This window comes from Solanum dulcamara, chromosome 12 (genome assembly GCF_947179165.1).
Source record: "Solanum dulcamara chromosome 12, daSolDulc1.2, whole genome shotgun sequence".
NCBI classification, from domain to species: Eukaryota; Viridiplantae; Streptophyta; class Magnoliopsida; order Solanales; family Solanaceae; genus Solanum; species Solanum dulcamara.
The window spans coordinates 29722950-29740025 of NC_077248.1; the positions used below are offsets into that span (position 1 = coordinate 29722950).

Genomic DNA, 17076 nt, shown 5'->3' on the forward strand with positions numbered 1-17076 from the left:
ATAATTCTTTACTCCAAACTCAAAATAAGGCTATTTGTGGCGTTGGAAAGAGGAATCAAAGAAATTTAATTTGATAGTCATGGGATACAAAATTCTTTATATTCTAGGAGATATTATCATTCGAATTCAACCAAAGTAAAATCTTTTACCCAAACTTAATCGGTAAGGAAGCTTTCAATTAGACTTTGTGCTAGAGGATTCTTGTAACATTAAAACATATCCAAATCTATTCCCACACTGAATAATTGATCTTTACATCTATGCAAAATTAAGCATCACCCAGAACAACCTTACGGATGTCCGCTATGGATCGCCATTTCCTTCACAGGTCATAGACGCAAATCGTAAAACAAGGCACATGGAACATTAGCTACTGGAAAGCACCTTTGGCTTGTACGACTCACCCTTATGAGTTGTCAACTCTCCTACGAGTAATATAAATGAATTTTCAACTTCCCCCTGCACTTAGTCAAAAATGAACTCAGGACCCAATTCTACGACTTTGTCCTACAATTCATAGAATCCTCTATGAGTCATAGGTCAACTTGTGAGAACTGGAACATTCCTATTTTTTTTTCCAAATCTCCCTCATTTTGACTTTTCAACTTTTGGGATTGTACACTTATCAACTCAAGAGAGTTGCATAAGTTTGGTCTGAGTAATGAAAGGATGAAAGAGGTGGAGTTGATTGTCCCATTGATTGGGAGGAATTCAAGAGTGCTTTCCTTCATTGGTTATTTCCTTTGGAGATCTGGGAAGCCAAGGTAGAGGAGCATCAATTTGCACCAAGGTAATATGAGTATGAGGGATTATGCCCTGAAGTTCATTAAGTTGTCAAAATATGCTCCTTTTATGGTTGCTGATCCAAGGGCTCGTATGAGAAAGTTCCTTTTAGGAGTGTCCATTTTAGTGTTAAAAAAATATGGAACTGCCATAATTATCAAGGAGATGAACATTATGAGGCTAATGACATATACCAAAAATATAGAGAAGGAGAATCTAAAGAAGTGGTCTAGAAGGAATTCCAAGAGGGCTTGTTCCGATGGTGGAAATTTCTCATATATTGAGTGTGAGAATGGTGGTCGTCCTCAATTTTTCCAAAAGTACTCCGGACAAATTTTTTTAACACTCTAGATCCTAATTTCAACAAAGATAGGGTGTCTAACCGTAAGCCTCAAGGAGGAGCTCTGAGTAGTCAACCTATTTCTCCATGCAAGAAGTGTGGGAAGAAGCATCTTAGAGAATATCTAGTAGATTCGGGTGTTTTTTTGGTTGTGGTAAGATAGGTCATCAAGTGAAGGATTTTCCTTCAAATACTACTAGAGGTGGAGATGGTCGGCCTCAGACTCAGACTACTACCAATCGACCGGATCAGCATGGTACTAGTTTGGGTGGAGGTTAGTGCCAATACAAATTTTATGCCTTTCAGATCCGTCAGGAGTTAAAGGATTTGTTCGATGTTGTGACTTGTATGGTTAAAGTCTTTGACTTTGATATTTATGCATTGTTATATTCGGGTGATACTCTATCATTTATTACTCCTTATCTTTCTATGAAACTCATGGTAAGTCCCGAGATCTTGTTAGATCCATTTTTAGTCTATACCTATTAGTGATTTGATTGTGGCTAAGAGAGTCTATTGAAATTTCCCTGTATTAGTTTTTCATAAAATTATCTTAGTTGATCTTGTAAAGCTTGATATGACCAATTTTAATATTTTTCTCATTATGGATTTGCTTCATGCATGTTATGCTTCTATATGTGTATGACCCGTATGGTCAAGTTTGACTTTCCTAATGAACTAGTCCTACAATCAAAAGGTAGTAAATTTGTGATTAAAGTTCAATTCATCTCGTGCATAGCTAGGAAAATGATTTCCAAAGGTTACATTTATCATCTAGTATGGGTTAGGGACACAAATTCCCAAGCTCCCACGTTTGAGTCAGTTTTGGTTGTTAAAGAGTTTTTGGATGTTTTTCCCAATGATCTCCTAGGTATCCCTCTTGAAAGGGGGATAGAATTTGATATTGTTCTTCTTATCGATATCCAGTCTATCTCTATTCCTTTTTATCAAATGACCATGATAGAATTAAAAGAGTGAAAGGATCAGTTGAAGGATTTGTTGCATAAGGGCTTTATTAGGCTGAGTATCTCTCCATTGTATGATTTGGTTCTCTTTGTTAGAGAGAAGGATAGTTCTCTTCAAATGTGCATTAGTTATCGGCAATTTAACAAGGTCACCATTAAGAATAAGTATCACATTCCTAGGATGGATGACTTGTTCAATTAACTTTAAGGAGTAAGTTACTTTTCAAATATTGACCTTCGATCAGGTTATCATCAACTCCGAGTAAGGGAATGTGACATTCCAAACATAGCTTTTAGAACTCGGTATGGTCACTTTGAATTTTTTATTATGACTTTTGGACTAAAAAATGCTCCTGCAGTTTTTATAGATTTAATCAACAGGGTGTTCAAGAAATATTTGGATACATTCGTAGTTATGTTCATTGATAATAATTTGGTCTATTCTCAGAGTGAAGAGGAGCATGCCGACCATTTAAGGATTATGTTGCAAGTTCTCAAGGACCGTTAGTTATTCGCTAAGTTTAGCAAATGTGACTTTTGGTTGAGTTCAATTGCTTTCCTTGACCGTACTATTTCCGGTGAAGGTATTATGGTTAATACTATGAAGATCAAAGTGGTTAATCATCTATACCTGTGCCAAATTTGGATGGTGGTGAGCCCCCGACGATTAGAATCTTGCTACTTTCCATTTTTTATATTGGCTTGCACTTATATTTTTGAAAGTCAACTCTATATTGAATATATATATATATATATATATATATATATACATTATCATCTTTTGTACTTAGAAGCTCCTGTATAGGTGACACCAAGTCTAGGGATTGGACTAGCGTTAGTTTGTATATTTTATATCGTATTTACACATCTAAACCATAGTTCAATCTTTTTATTATATTATTCCTTATTTTGCCTTTCTATGTTTTTACTTATTGATTAAATTGATGTTTGACTTCCGCATTTTAGGTTGAGTTCAGCTTTCCCATTCGGTGGTTATGATAGACACTATCATGGACCAAGTTTGGGTCGTGACATTTTACATTCCAATAGTCTATTCATGTATGATTTGATGTTAAATTACATGTTTCCAATAACGTTCCAATGACCCATGCATAATGTTATGATTTTCATATTTCAAGCTATAAATTTATGATCAAAGATTTATGTATGATTTATAAAATTTATACATTATGATTCAAGTATGATTTCAAGTATAAAATCATGAATTGTAAAATATTTTCTCACAATATGCAAGATATGATGATTTGGATGCTGAGAAAGGTAAGTACCCACTAGTTCAAGTTATGATCATGGTTTTCAAGGAGCTATTCTTATGTTATATTTTTATGATGTTGAATTGGTTGATTTAACTTTCCTAATGAATATGTTTTATGTATTCCATTGGGATGAACTTAGCACCGAGCGAACATTATTATGGGGAACCCTATTAGCAACCATTAGTTCCTAAACTACTTGCCATCATAGTTTTTGCCTTTATGGCTTACCTAGTTGTTCCATAAATAGCTCATAATTATGCTATATTTATGATATAGAGTCTACCTTGGCAAGTAGCCTCTCTTTTCTCGCTATGGGAGTTACATCGGATTCATGTTATAGCTCATATGTTCTTACATGTCGGTTAAAGTTAATATCCCAAATATGTATATGTTATGTTGTATAAGCTCTTATGAGAATATTTTATGATTCTTGAACACATGTTTATGATTCTCTAAATGCTTTCAAGTTTTACTCATGTTTTAAGATATTGGTCATGCAACGTATGTCCATATTGAATATGTCTTATTATTATTCTTCATGCATGCTTCTCACATACCTAGTGCATTTCATGTACTAACACATACTTTTACCTACAATATATCATAATATAGGGTCAGCAATCATCACGCACACTCTACTCGTGGCTAGAGATTGATCTTACTTCTCTTATATTGGTCAGTCTTCATGTTTCGACGATAAGTCATTTATATTTTCCTTTATTCCTTATGACATCATTTCTTAAGTCGGTGAGTTAGTAACATGTCCTATGTCCCATCCATAGTAGTATGAGAGGCATGTTAGTTGTCATGGATTCTATGTTGTCTTCTTTTTGTATGAGTTTGAGTTGATTCCTCTTATTCAAGACATCTACGTTTAGACTTCAAATCTGCTTTTATGATATTTCTTATTATATATTAATTACCTTATGAATTCTTATGAATGATATGTTAAGAGGCTTGTTTAGAGTCCTCTAAAATTTCAATCGTCGTGCCATACCTAGGGTCTAGCTTGGGTCGTGCCAACTGGTGAAATAGCATGAAAAGGGAAACTATCGATTTTGTTGTCAAGTGTCCGAATTGTCAATAGGTTAAGGATAAGCACCAAAGGTTGTGTGTCATGGATCAAAATATAACTCTTCATAAGTGGAAGTGAGAGATTATAAATATGGATTTCATTCTAGACTTTGGGAGATCTCATTAATGACAGTCTTAATTTGGGTGATTATCGATCGAATGTAATTACCCTCCATGTCATTTTTTAAATTAAGAATTCATTTGTCATTTATAGAGTTACTGTAGCAACCCCAATCATTTATGACTTTTTGGCACTGAATGTTCGGTCGCCTAGTCGTTCGTTAGGGTTTTAGGCTAGTTTCCCTGTTTTGCAGCTTTTATAACTTGAAAAAGTTGACTTCAATCATAACTTCAGGAAACTGACGATGGAATTCTAACGATTCCATTAACTTTGAAATAACCAAATAGGCTAGTAGGATGGTCGATATGAGTAGCGAGACAATCAGTATGAGTTTAGGACCATTTGGCACCTTTGCCTCTGAAATTTGGCCTATAGTTGACTTTGGTCAACATTCTTGGAAAATGCGCTCGAATAAAAATTCTGATAGCGCAATTAGCTCTAGAATGTTAGTTTGGTCTAAAATGACCCTTGTTCGCTTTCTAAGGCTTACAGTCTAATCTTAAGGACAATTGTGGAAATTAGCTCAAAATAGCACTTGTTATACCTACTTTTCATTAAAATGAACTTCTATGGGAATTTTGAAAGAACTATTGAGTCTTAAACATCAAATATGGAGGGGTAGCATATCTTGTTTGCTTGTAAAGAGTTCCAAACCAATCCTGAGCACTCATCGGAGGTTTCGGCACGCTAAGCTCTTTCTTGCACCAACTGTGTCTGGTGTCGCCACTTAAGAAACCCTTGGTCGCTAGAGCGAGTGCCGCTAAAGTGGCCAAGAGCTTACTAAAGAAAACAACCCACTTTGGTGGGTATCGCTTAAGCGAATAGACGTCGCTAAAGCGATGCATGCCTCTTAGGTGGGTGTCGCTTAAGCAATCACTGGGTGGTTTCTTTTGTGACACGTGAGGGTAGTTCTTAAGAACCATTTCCAGATTTTGTATCAATATCCAACCTTGTTTTCTCCTTCAATTCTTGGGAGATTTGGGCAGTTCAAAAGGCTAATTTACATAGATTTTATATGGGAACCTAGTGGTGTGTTCAAAATTTTGATTTGATAATGCCTTTGAGGGAATTTCTCCTTGTTCCTATGTTTCTAGTGTTCTGAAGCTTGTAATTAATCATGAATGTATGTTAGGTTTGGGGCTTGTTTGGTGTGTGAATTGGGTTCCTTTCTGGAATATGAGCGGGGGGATAGTAGTTGGAGCCTATTCTTGGAGTCAATTTCATGAGTTATGGAGTGGGTCCCACAATTCTCGATTTTGACTCCGAAATTATCCTATTTGCAAATTTGATAATTTTAGTGTCATAACTACCGTATTAACATTGTGATTCTATTATTTATAGCATGGCAATATTTGAAGGCTTCTCGTAAGGGAAAAGCTTTAGTTTTGTGAGTTAGAGAGAGCGCGGTCGGCCTATAGGTAGGCTATGATTTTTCCCTCGTGAGACTGAGCATGTGTAGGCAATTTTATATTGAATTTTATTAGTTGGAGAGGTTAGGGTGTCTGCTAAATTCCTAGAATTCATGTCCTAGACACTATTTTGGGAAAGTTTTGGACTATATAAGCATGATACCTGGTATTATTGTTCATCCATGCCTCATTTGATGCTTTTCCTGTGGACATATGTTTGGAAGCATGTTGGGCCTTAGTCTAGGCGTCGATTAGTGATTTCTTTAGACTTGCACAATTTTGGTGCCATTAGGCCTTAAAATTTCTCCGACGTCATTTTGGATGGTTAGCTCCATATAAACTGATATAGCAGACTTAAGTCTAATAGTATGAGCCTCAGCTAGGCAGTAACTTAGCTTGTGACCTTACCTCTATGTTTCCCTATTCTCCTATCAATCTGATATCAATTGGTTCTTGATTTTGGGAGATTTCACGATAATTCGGGTGGTATATGTGGATGGGAATGATATATTGATGGGCACTCGATTTGGAGGCACTCCCTGGGACTCTCAGTTGGTCATTGATTCTAATTTGGTTTGATCCCTTAGCTACAAATACGCAGTTTAAGCCCGCGATCTAGCTTTGTTGTGTCTAGTTCCTTTGCTACAATTACCCAGTTGAAGTCCATGGTCTAGCTTACTTGCGTTCAGGCTCTTTAGCTACAGTTACTTGGTTGAAGTCTGAATTCTAGCTTACTCATTTTTGACCCTTCGCTATAGTTACCCGATTGCAGTCCGTGGTCTAGCTTACTCTTGTCGACTCATTAGTTATAGTTACCCGGTTGAAGTCTATAGTCCATCTTACACGTGGTTAAATTTATGATTCCTGATAAATCTTCGGTTCTAGTTTTCATATGCTCTTAGCTTTGGGTTAAGATATTAGTGTTTTGGAATGGTTTGGTTCAAGTTCGAGAAAGGGTGATATTATTGGAATCTTTTTGGCTCTATTCATTCTACTTCAGCTTTTTGTTGCTTCTGTCGGGCTTATGGGGGTCTATTCAGGTTGTTACCTTATACTTGCACTTCATTTTACTTTTTCCTTATCTTCCTCAGTCGGCCTATGATGCCTACTGGGTACCTGATGTTTTGGTACTTATACTATACTCTTCAACTCTTTTCGTGATGCAGGTCAGAGTTCTAGCTACCGATGTTGATTCAAGCTAGTTGCGGTCATGATCGGAGGTGAGGGTAAGCATATTGCATCCTGGATTTACCCATTTCTCTCTTCTTATACATTTTGCCTATCTTTTTCTTTTTGAGACAGCTCTATTTTCGTGGTCCAGTTTTGAGACTTGTACTATTTTGCCAATAGCTCTGTATATGTAATTTTCAGGTTCTGAAAGGGATCTTTTAGTTTAAATATATTTAGTTGCTTCAGCCCGTTCATGTATGCTTTTACTATTTCTTTACTGTTTTAGATAGTATTGCTAGTCTTCTACCTTAACATCCCATTAGTCGGAGTTCTGGGATAGGGGTTAGCTTTCCTGCTGGTGGATTGTAGTAGATTCCATCATGACCTAATAAATTAGGTCGTGATAAGTTGGTATCAGAACCCCAGGTTCACTTGTCTCATTTGTATAAAGCTAATGTCAAGTTGAGTCTAGGGAATTGGTGCAGAGACATTTGTGACTTTGCTCCAAGAGGCTATAGGATTTCTTTAGGAATGTGTCTTTTTTGTATCACAGTCGTGCAGTATGTGTCTTGTTGGTTTCTAAAAGTCTTGGCCTAGTTTATTCCCAGGAGCATCAGAGATCACCTCTAAGATCAGTTTTCATTATTGGAGCAAGGTTCCATGACTGTATTGGAGTACAAGGACCAATTTCATGAGCTATCCAGACACGCCACCATGATCTTACCTATAGAGGAGGAGAAAGTTATGTGCTTCATCAGAGGATTGAGGCTTCAATTATGGATCGAGACTCAGTCCTTAGTTTTAGTGGGCTACTCATTTCTAGAGGTGGTATACCATTCCCTCAGACTTGAGTAGCTCTATCATGAGGCCCAGGGGGTAAGCGATAAGAGAGCAAGGCAAAGAGATAGCCATGATGGGCGCCGCTTTAAACTCAGGGAGTCCTATGATAGATCTCGCCAGAGATTTTAGCCCGGTCATCCAGCTGCACCTTCTAGTCCTCTTTTTAGACTACAAAGGGTCACCAACACTATCAAGTTGTCTCTAGTATTAGTCCGAGTCAGGGCCGAGGTGGTTCGCAAATGGGTTCTTTTGGTCGAAGTGGCCGACCTCTAACTTTCAGCTAACATTCATAGTGGTGCTATGAGTGCGGGGATCTAGATCATTGGTACGGTGAGTTCCCTTACCGCAAGCTAGCCTTACTAACTCTGCAGGCAGATAGATCTGCACCAGTACCAGTACCTCTAGTTAGAAGCGGAGGCCAGGGCTAGGACTAGGATCGCAGGGGTGGTCATCATGGTGAACAGGGATATCCCGGGGAAGGCAGGTTAGGAGGCAGAGTCGATGCATAGTGTAGAGGAGCTCAGGCCCACTTTTATGTAGCTCCAGCTAGAGCGGAGGCTGAGGCTGAGGATGATGTGATCATAGGTACTGCTTTATTATGTCATCAGCCTGCATCCTCTTTATTTTATCTTGGCTCCACATATTTTTATATATCTATATATTGTTCCCCTAGGCTAAGTATGAGTCAGGAGCTATTAGTTCAGTCGTTGTGTATTTTAATCTTGGTAAGCAATTCTTTAGTACTGGATCATGTCTTTAGATCTTGCGTGGTGACTATCCAGGGGCGTGACACTAGGGTTGATTTTATTTTTCTTGATATGGTATATTTTAATTTGATTCTGGGCATGGACTGGTTATCCCCTCATCGTGCGATCTTGGATTTCTATGCCAAGACTGTTACCTTAGTCATACGTGATATTCTATCGGTGGTCTGGTAGGCTTTTGCAGTGGCATACCAATTGGGGTGATTTCTCTTGTTCAGCCTAGAAGGCTAGTAGCTAGCGGGTGTTTGGCATACTTGGCTTATGTTAGAGATGGGATTATGGAGGGCCCTATAGTTGATTTAGTACCTATAATCCGAGAGTTTGCATTTGTATTTCCTTTCGATCTATCTGGCCTCCCTCCTGACTGCAATATTGAGTTCGCCATTGATGTAGAGCTGGGTACTCATCCTATTTCCATCTCATCATACCGTATGGCCCCCGCAGAGCTCAAGGAGCTCAGTTTTAAACTTCAGGATCTCTTGGATAAGGGATTTATTTGGCCTAATGTATTGCTTTGGGTGCCTCAGTCCTATTCGTGAAGAAAGATGGTACTATGCAATGTGTATAGATTACAGGTCATTGAACAAGGTGATGGTGAAGAACTGTTACCCCATGCCTAGGATTGATGACCTATTCAACCAGCTTTAGGGTGTCGTGGTGTTTTCTAAGATTGATTTGAGATCTGGCTACCACCTGTTGAGGATTCAGACAGTAGATGTCCCTAAGACCGTATTTAGGACTTGTTATGGCCGCTATGAGTTCCTAGTGATATCATTTGGTTAACTAATGCCTCTGTCGCATTCATGGACTTGATGACACAAGTGTTTAAGCCATACTTATACTTATTTGTCATAGTCTTCATTGATGACATTCTGGTATATTCGGGGAGCCGGGAGGAGCATGAGAAGCAACTGAGAGTAGTGCTCCAGACTTTGAAAGATTAGCGGCTTTATTCCATGTTCACAAAGTATGAGCTTTGGCTTGAGTCTGTAGCATTCTAGAGGTATGTGGTGTCAAACAATGGCATTATGGTGGATCAAGTAAAGATTGAGTCTATTCTTGATTGGGCCAAGCCCACCTTGATGACTATGAATCATAGCTTTATCAGATTGGTAGGGTACTGCAGGTGCTTTGTGGAGGGGATTTCTATTATAGTGTTACCTCTAACTTGATTGACTCACCAGGATATCCCTCTTTGTATGGTCGGGGGAGTGTGAGAGGAGCTTTTTGAGGCTTAAAAAGTTGCTTACCACCGCTCCTATAATGACTCTTCCAATTGAGGGCGAGGAATTCACAATTATTATGATGCATCCAATATTAGTTTGGGTTGTGTACTAATGCAGTAGGGCCAGGTTATTACTTAGGCATCGAGGCAAGTTAAGTTGCACAAGAACAAGTACCCCACTGATGAATTGGATTTGGCGGCGATAATTTTACGCTTAAGATTTAGAGTCACTACCTGTATGGATTTTGATGCGAGATTTACACTAATCACAGGAGCCTTCTGTACATTATGATCTAGAGGGATCTTAATTCGAGGTAGCATCTTTGGATTAAGCTTCTTAAGGTCTATGACCTCTCTATTCTCTACCATTCGAGCAAGGCGAATGTGGTAACGGATGCCTTGAATCAGATGGCGGTGAGTATGGGTAGTTTAGCCTTCCTCTCTACTATAGAGCGACCATTAACTTTGGAAATCCATTCCTTAGCTACCCGAATGATTCGACTTGACATCTCTAATTCTTGATGTATGTTATCTTATGTGGGAGCTTATTCATCTCTATTGGACCGGATACGCAGCCTTCAGTTTGAGGATGAGGAGTTAGTTGCACTGCAAGATTGGGTTTTTGGATGTGACACCAGTTTGTCTACCTTAGATTTAGATAGGGTTTTAAAGTTTGGTGGTCGTCTTTATGTCTCGAGAGTTGGGGGTTTGATTTAGATGATCCATTGTAAGTCCCATGACTTCAGATATTCTAACCATTCAGGCACTGCTAAGATGTATCATGACTTGAGAAAGCACTACTGGTTGACCGGCATGAGAAGAGATATTGCAGATTATATGTTGCATTGTTTAGGTTGTCAATAGGTTAAGTCCAAGCATTTGAGGCCTGTTGTGAGCTTTAGAGATTGCCCATTCCCGAGTGGAAATGGGAGAGGATCACCATATATTTCATTGTAGGGTTACCTCGCACTTCCTGTGGTCTTGATAGTATTTAGGTCATCGTGGATCGATTAACCAAGTCAGCATATTTCCTTCCCATTCATACTTCCTATAGTATTGAGAGGTTAGCCCGTATCTATATTTGGGAGGGGTTTGCCTTTATGTTATTCCTATTTTTATCATCTCAGACTGGGGCTCACAGTTCACATCTAGCTTTTAGAGGACTTTTCAGGAGGAGTTAGGTACCTGTGTTAACCTTCGCATAGATTTCCACTCGCAGTCTGATGGTCAGACAAAACGCACTATACAGGTTATCGAGGACATGCTTCGGCCTTGTTTTAGGGATTTTAGATGTTAGTGGGATCATTTTTTCCCTTTGGCGGAGTTTGCGTACAAAAAACACTACTACTTTAATATTCAGATGGCCCCATTTAAGGCCTTATATGGTAGGTGTTGAGGCCTTAGATCAGGTGAGGGTGATTCAGGATAGGCTCAGAACAACTCAGAGTAAACACTGGAGCTATGCAAATCGTAGGCGTCGACTGTTGAGTTTGCCAATAGTCACAGAGTATTCCTCTGTATATCTCCCATGAAGAGAGTGATGAGATTTTGGAGAGGGGGCAAGCTTAGTCCTATGTATATTATCCCTTTCGAGATATTGAAGATAGTTGGCGAAGTGGCATATGAGTTAGCTTTCCCCCCTGCCTTTTTAGCTATTCATCCAGCTTTTCATATTTTGATGCTACACCGATATGTTTTAAATAAGTCTCATGTCCTTCAATATGATGCAGTTGACTTGGATGATCGTTTTAGCTATATTAGGAGCCAACTTCTATTTTGGCCAGAGATGCCATGCAGTTGCGCTCCAGAGTCATTCATGTGGTTAAGGTCCATTGGAGGCATCATCCAGTCGAGGAGGCTACTTGGGAGACTGATCATGAGATGCGGGCACAGTTCCCCGATTTATTTGAGCCTTTAGGTACTTCTTGACTCTTACTTTCATGGATGAAAGTTCTTTTAGTAGTGGATGTTGTAATGACCCTCCAGGTCATTTTTTAATTTTAGCATTCATTCCATTATTTACAGCATTTACGTAGTGACCCCAAGTTATTTATAACTTCCTGGCACTAACTCTTTGGTCGCCTGGTCGTTCGTTTGGATTTTAGGCATGTTTCCCTGTTTTAGAGCTTTTACAATATTAAAAGTTGACTTTGGCCATTACTTCAGGAAAAAAATGACCTCAAAATGATATTTGTATAGTTCCATCACCTTTGGAATGGCCAAATTAGGCTAGAAGCATGGTCAGCACAAGTGTCGAGGCAATCGGTATGAGTTTAGGAACATTTGGCACTTTTGCCTTTAAAATTTGGCCTATAGTTGTGTCATGACTCAACCCTGTGGGCTGCAACTAGGGTCCGACCTGGGCCCCCGTATACGTATCTAGCAGATATAATGATCAATATAAGAACTATACATAAGAACCACATTGGGTCATAGAATTTTCATGCTTGTTGCCTCTTTCATTTGTATCATATCATGAAAGGCCGTGCCAGTCGATAAGGCTGCCATAGTATCTTAATATTTACAATACATCATGTAGACATAACTGAATAGAACTTACACGTATAACCCACACATATGTCTACAGACCTCTAAGAACATTAATAGTAACATATGGTGGGACAGAGCCCCCGTCGTACCCCTAAGTAAACAAATATATACATAGGAGGTTTGGTACTACAACTCGGCTCCGAATCAATGGAGCTTCTTCCAAACTAGCTAAGTGGAATACTAAGCTGGCGGACTCCCAAAACCTGTGTCTGTACCTGCGGGGATGAAACGCACCCCCCTAAAGAAAGGGAGGTCACTACGACATATGTACTGAGTATATAAGCATAACATAACTGAGATAACAACTGAAACAGGGATGCAGGAAATCAAGTATAGCATTTAGTAGGGTACTGTACCTGCACCTCATAAAATAAATTCTTGTCTACCAGTATCACGTACTGTATTCGGCCCACTCGAAGACTCAGTATTAAACCTATATCAGCTATCACGGTAGGCACATGCATATTATTAGCGCTGTGGAATGTACAGCCCAATCCATATATATCAAGTTAGTGCCGAGGAGCATTCGGTCCGATCCATATATATAATAGGTTAGTGCAGAGGAACATACGGCCTGATCCCTATACATAACAGGTTAGTGCCGAGGAATGTACGGCCCGATCCCTATACATAACAGGTTAGTGCCGAGGAAAGTCCAGCCCGATCCCTATATAATATAATAATGCATATACGTGCACATAAAACTTGGTAGCATAACAAACGTTTCCCGAATATCATCATAAGGTGTGTCAAAGAGTCTCTAGGTATAGGAGCTTACAGCTCCAATCATTATTCAGCATATAGAAGGCTCAAGGGTCGTAGTTCAAATACTTCATGGCCCTTACCATTTAAAAGTAAGTCCAAGTCATGAGTCACATCCAGAACCTGTAAATGGAATTGTCTCTAACTCATATCATAGATCATAGACTTTTTTGTTTACATTATCGAAAAAGAAGGAGTTTCACTTACATTAACCTATTTCAAGAAAAGAAAGAGATAGGCTTTACATGTATTACTTTTTATCACGTAGAAGGCTTACAAGACCATAACTCAACCATCGCGAGAGTTCTAACATCAAGAAGTGACTAAGATTAGCGAGTCATGCTCGGGGTTCTAAGAATGGAACTACCTCCACATCACACATACCAACCACTTATGGCTAAGACATGCCACAAGAAAAGAAGAGTTAATCTTTACATACACTACCTTTCAGCATATAGAAGACTTGAAGGATGGAAGCTTAACTACTTTAAGAGTCTTAACATTCAGAAGTGAGAACAAATTATGAATCATGAATCATGTTCAGAGCTCATGAATATAGTTACCCCAAGCTTCATACACATATCATTTGTCACTTAAATCTAACACGTGCCCAAAAGAAAGAAAAGATAGGCTTTAGATACCTCTTACGGATTAATCTTTACCGTGTTCGCCTCTTCGTCCTCTGAACCTATTTACCACGAAAGAAGTATGAATATCAACAACCCTAGAATTTTCAGTGTCTTAAGTTATACATGAGTATTCATAGAACTCATTTTCTCGCTCGCTTCCTCGACTAGTTCTTTAGTTAGCTAGAAATTTAATGGAAATCGGGCAGCACCTCCCCTATAACATGCCCTATCCAAATTTCCAATGAAATCCCTAAGAAATAAATACAACCAACAACAACAACCTACAGCATATATACAAGCAATTCACTTCAACATTACATAATACAAACTACAAGCGACTCGCTCAAAGCTACGATATCAAAATAGGGTTTTTAGTTTCTAGTTCATAAAACCTTTAACCGTATGAAGCGGAGGGTCATGTGGCTTCAACAAGAAGCTTCCCCACCTATTTTAGAACACTTTGAGGCCCTGCAACACATCACCACGCACCTGAAGCCACACACCACAAGCACAACACGTTGCTTCGACTACAATTTAACTATAGCAACTCCAATTTGGTTTATTTCGAACGTCAAGTATATTTATGGAATTTACCTATTTCCATACACTTACACAACGTATAATACACTTCATAAACACACCATAAACTCCAAATAGAAATAAAAACCCTTACCTTAACCTAAGCTCATCAAACTCGCCAAAATTATCAAAATGTGAATTTTGGACATCCTACTGTCTTGTATTGTCGCTTAGTTTCGAAGGGGTAATTGAGGGAAACAAGATTTGTGTACTTAATAAAAGTTATATACATGTGTCTTAAGGTCGCATACAATTTTGAATCACTCCTACAGCAATTTTGTACAAAACGATATGCCAAATTACCAACAGCAGTCCTTGTAGAATTTCTAAAATGAAATCTGGGAAGCAGTTCCCCCATGCTTCACCACCCTTTTACGAGAAGAGAAAAGAAAAACTGGGTTTTAAAGGCTAAATAAAAGTTATATCCCTATGAAATATCTTTCCAAAACATCTTTAATCACTTGAAACAAAGCCTTACACAAGGAGTTATACTAGTTTTACTAACAGTAGTATCATTCAAAAACGGGTCTGTTAACAAGAACAAAAACCTCCTCTTTTCCCTAACAATAAATTTTATGTTGTCAAACACCATCATATCACCGTAGGATACCTTAAATAATTAATTCACAGAGAGAAATTGGGAAACTTACCTTGGAAGAACCCTAGCCATAGCTCTCTTATTCTTGCTCTCTAGCTTTTCTCTCTACTTTTTCTAAGGCAAAGATGCTGAAAACGATGTTGATCAGCAATACACATGTATATATATGTGTCCTTAAAAAGGGACATGTGGCATCCCCAGGGGTGACATGTGGCAGCCACCCTAGGGTGCCACCTCACACCATACAACTAATCATACGCTGCCACGTGGCAGCGTGGGGTCCACCCTAAATAGGTGGGTCACCTACTTAGCCCAAGTAGGTGTGTCACCTACTTGTCACCTGCTTGCTTCATTTTTGTGGGTTCGTAATCTCATCTTACTTTAAGTGCCTATGTATTTCTTACTACGTAAGCTCAACACGTACTCCAATAGCTTAAATACGTATAACATCCAAGTTGATAGCTTATGCAAGTAAGTCGAGTCCTACGACTCATTACTTTCCCTACAACTTATTTCAAATCCTTATAGACCTATTTCCAACCTTCACTCTTAAGGGGCGTCACATCCTCCCTTCCTTAGAGTTACTTAATCATGTTATAGATAATGTGGGTCACGGGACAACTTTCAAGAAGCGTAAAAAGATGTTCCGAAGCACAAAGGTACGGGGTATAACATCCTTCCCCCCTTTAGAAAATTCATCCTCGAATGTTAAGTAGTCTCATAAGGTCTTACGAGTGCTTCAAGATTTCTCTATATTGGTTGTCATCCAAAGGCCTCTTATTAACCCATATAGTCAATTTAAGAGGGTAGGTTACCCATAGGCATAGAGAACAGGTGATATTTCTTTTCCATTTCTTGTTTCCAGTTCTCTTACCACGCATCATATTGTACCCTTTACACGAACATGTGTAGGAACTTAAAGTGGATCGGAAGATGCCTTAGCATTGCCATACTAGTCTGTACGTAAACCTGTATCATTTTTTACTTCATCTGATGTTAGGGCTCCACTATAGCTTTTGTCCTTAGTACTGGTTGTACCTTAAAGGTTTTGGTTCAAACCATCTTATACCTTCCCTTAATGTATTCGAATATAGAAGTTATATGGCTACCACCGACTTTGTTTATCGAGTAATCACCTGGTTTTACTCTTGGCATACCGCCATTTGTAAGTTGCATCAGTTGTTTTGCAAATCTACATCCCCTAAGTCAAAGGGTCTTATCATCTTTCATGGTGGAGTCACATATCCACAATACTTCTTTATACCAACAATGCCATGCAAGGCCAATGTATATATACATCCATATCATCTCATATCATAGCCGTATAGGGCTTCCTAGGGGATTACCCATCCTAGTACTACTCTCGCCCAAGCATGATTAACTTCGGAGTTCTGATGGAATCCGGTGTATTAGTGCTGGTATGTTCGCATCCATCTCTTATGGGGTCTCGTTTGAATTTTAAGCATTCCCATTTACACATGATAACGTCAGTTGATTTTCTCTTATGCTTGTATTTCTCTTGTCCACTTCCCCCCTTTAGGGTGTATCCATGTCATTGTCTATTTATTTCTAGCTTTCCAAATGCATAGGAGTCCTTTCTAACCTATTTAGTATACTGCGTTATTTCCATATCTTCCTTTACATCCCCTATACTTTGGGTTACCCATGTACGAAACCTTAATACTATCATCAGGTTCTTAGAACCCTCAATTTACAGTACCAACTCCAGTCTTGAACACTGGTATTCGAGTAGTATCCTTAATATAGCAGTGTATTCAAAGACACATTCCATTTATCCCGATTAATAATTATCTTGTGCTCATAATTGGTTCAAATTCTCCACTTGGTAGCACTTATACTTTGATGATCCGTGTTTCAAGCTTCGTCATAATACTAGCTTTATTCTAGTGGATACCACTTGACCTTTTATTCTGAACATTCCCTATAAATCTGTGTAAGTCTTTCTTATTCATTCACTATTTGCCTTTCT

General features: G+C 38.7%; 1 pseudogene; it reads right to left on the minus strand.

Annotated features, from left to right (window-relative positions):
• Positions 1-16400: 16400 nt before the first annotated feature.
• LOC129878033 (5S ribosomal RNA) lies at positions 16401-16518 on the minus strand (annotated as a pseudogene).
• Positions 16519-17076: the final 558 nt, after the last annotated feature.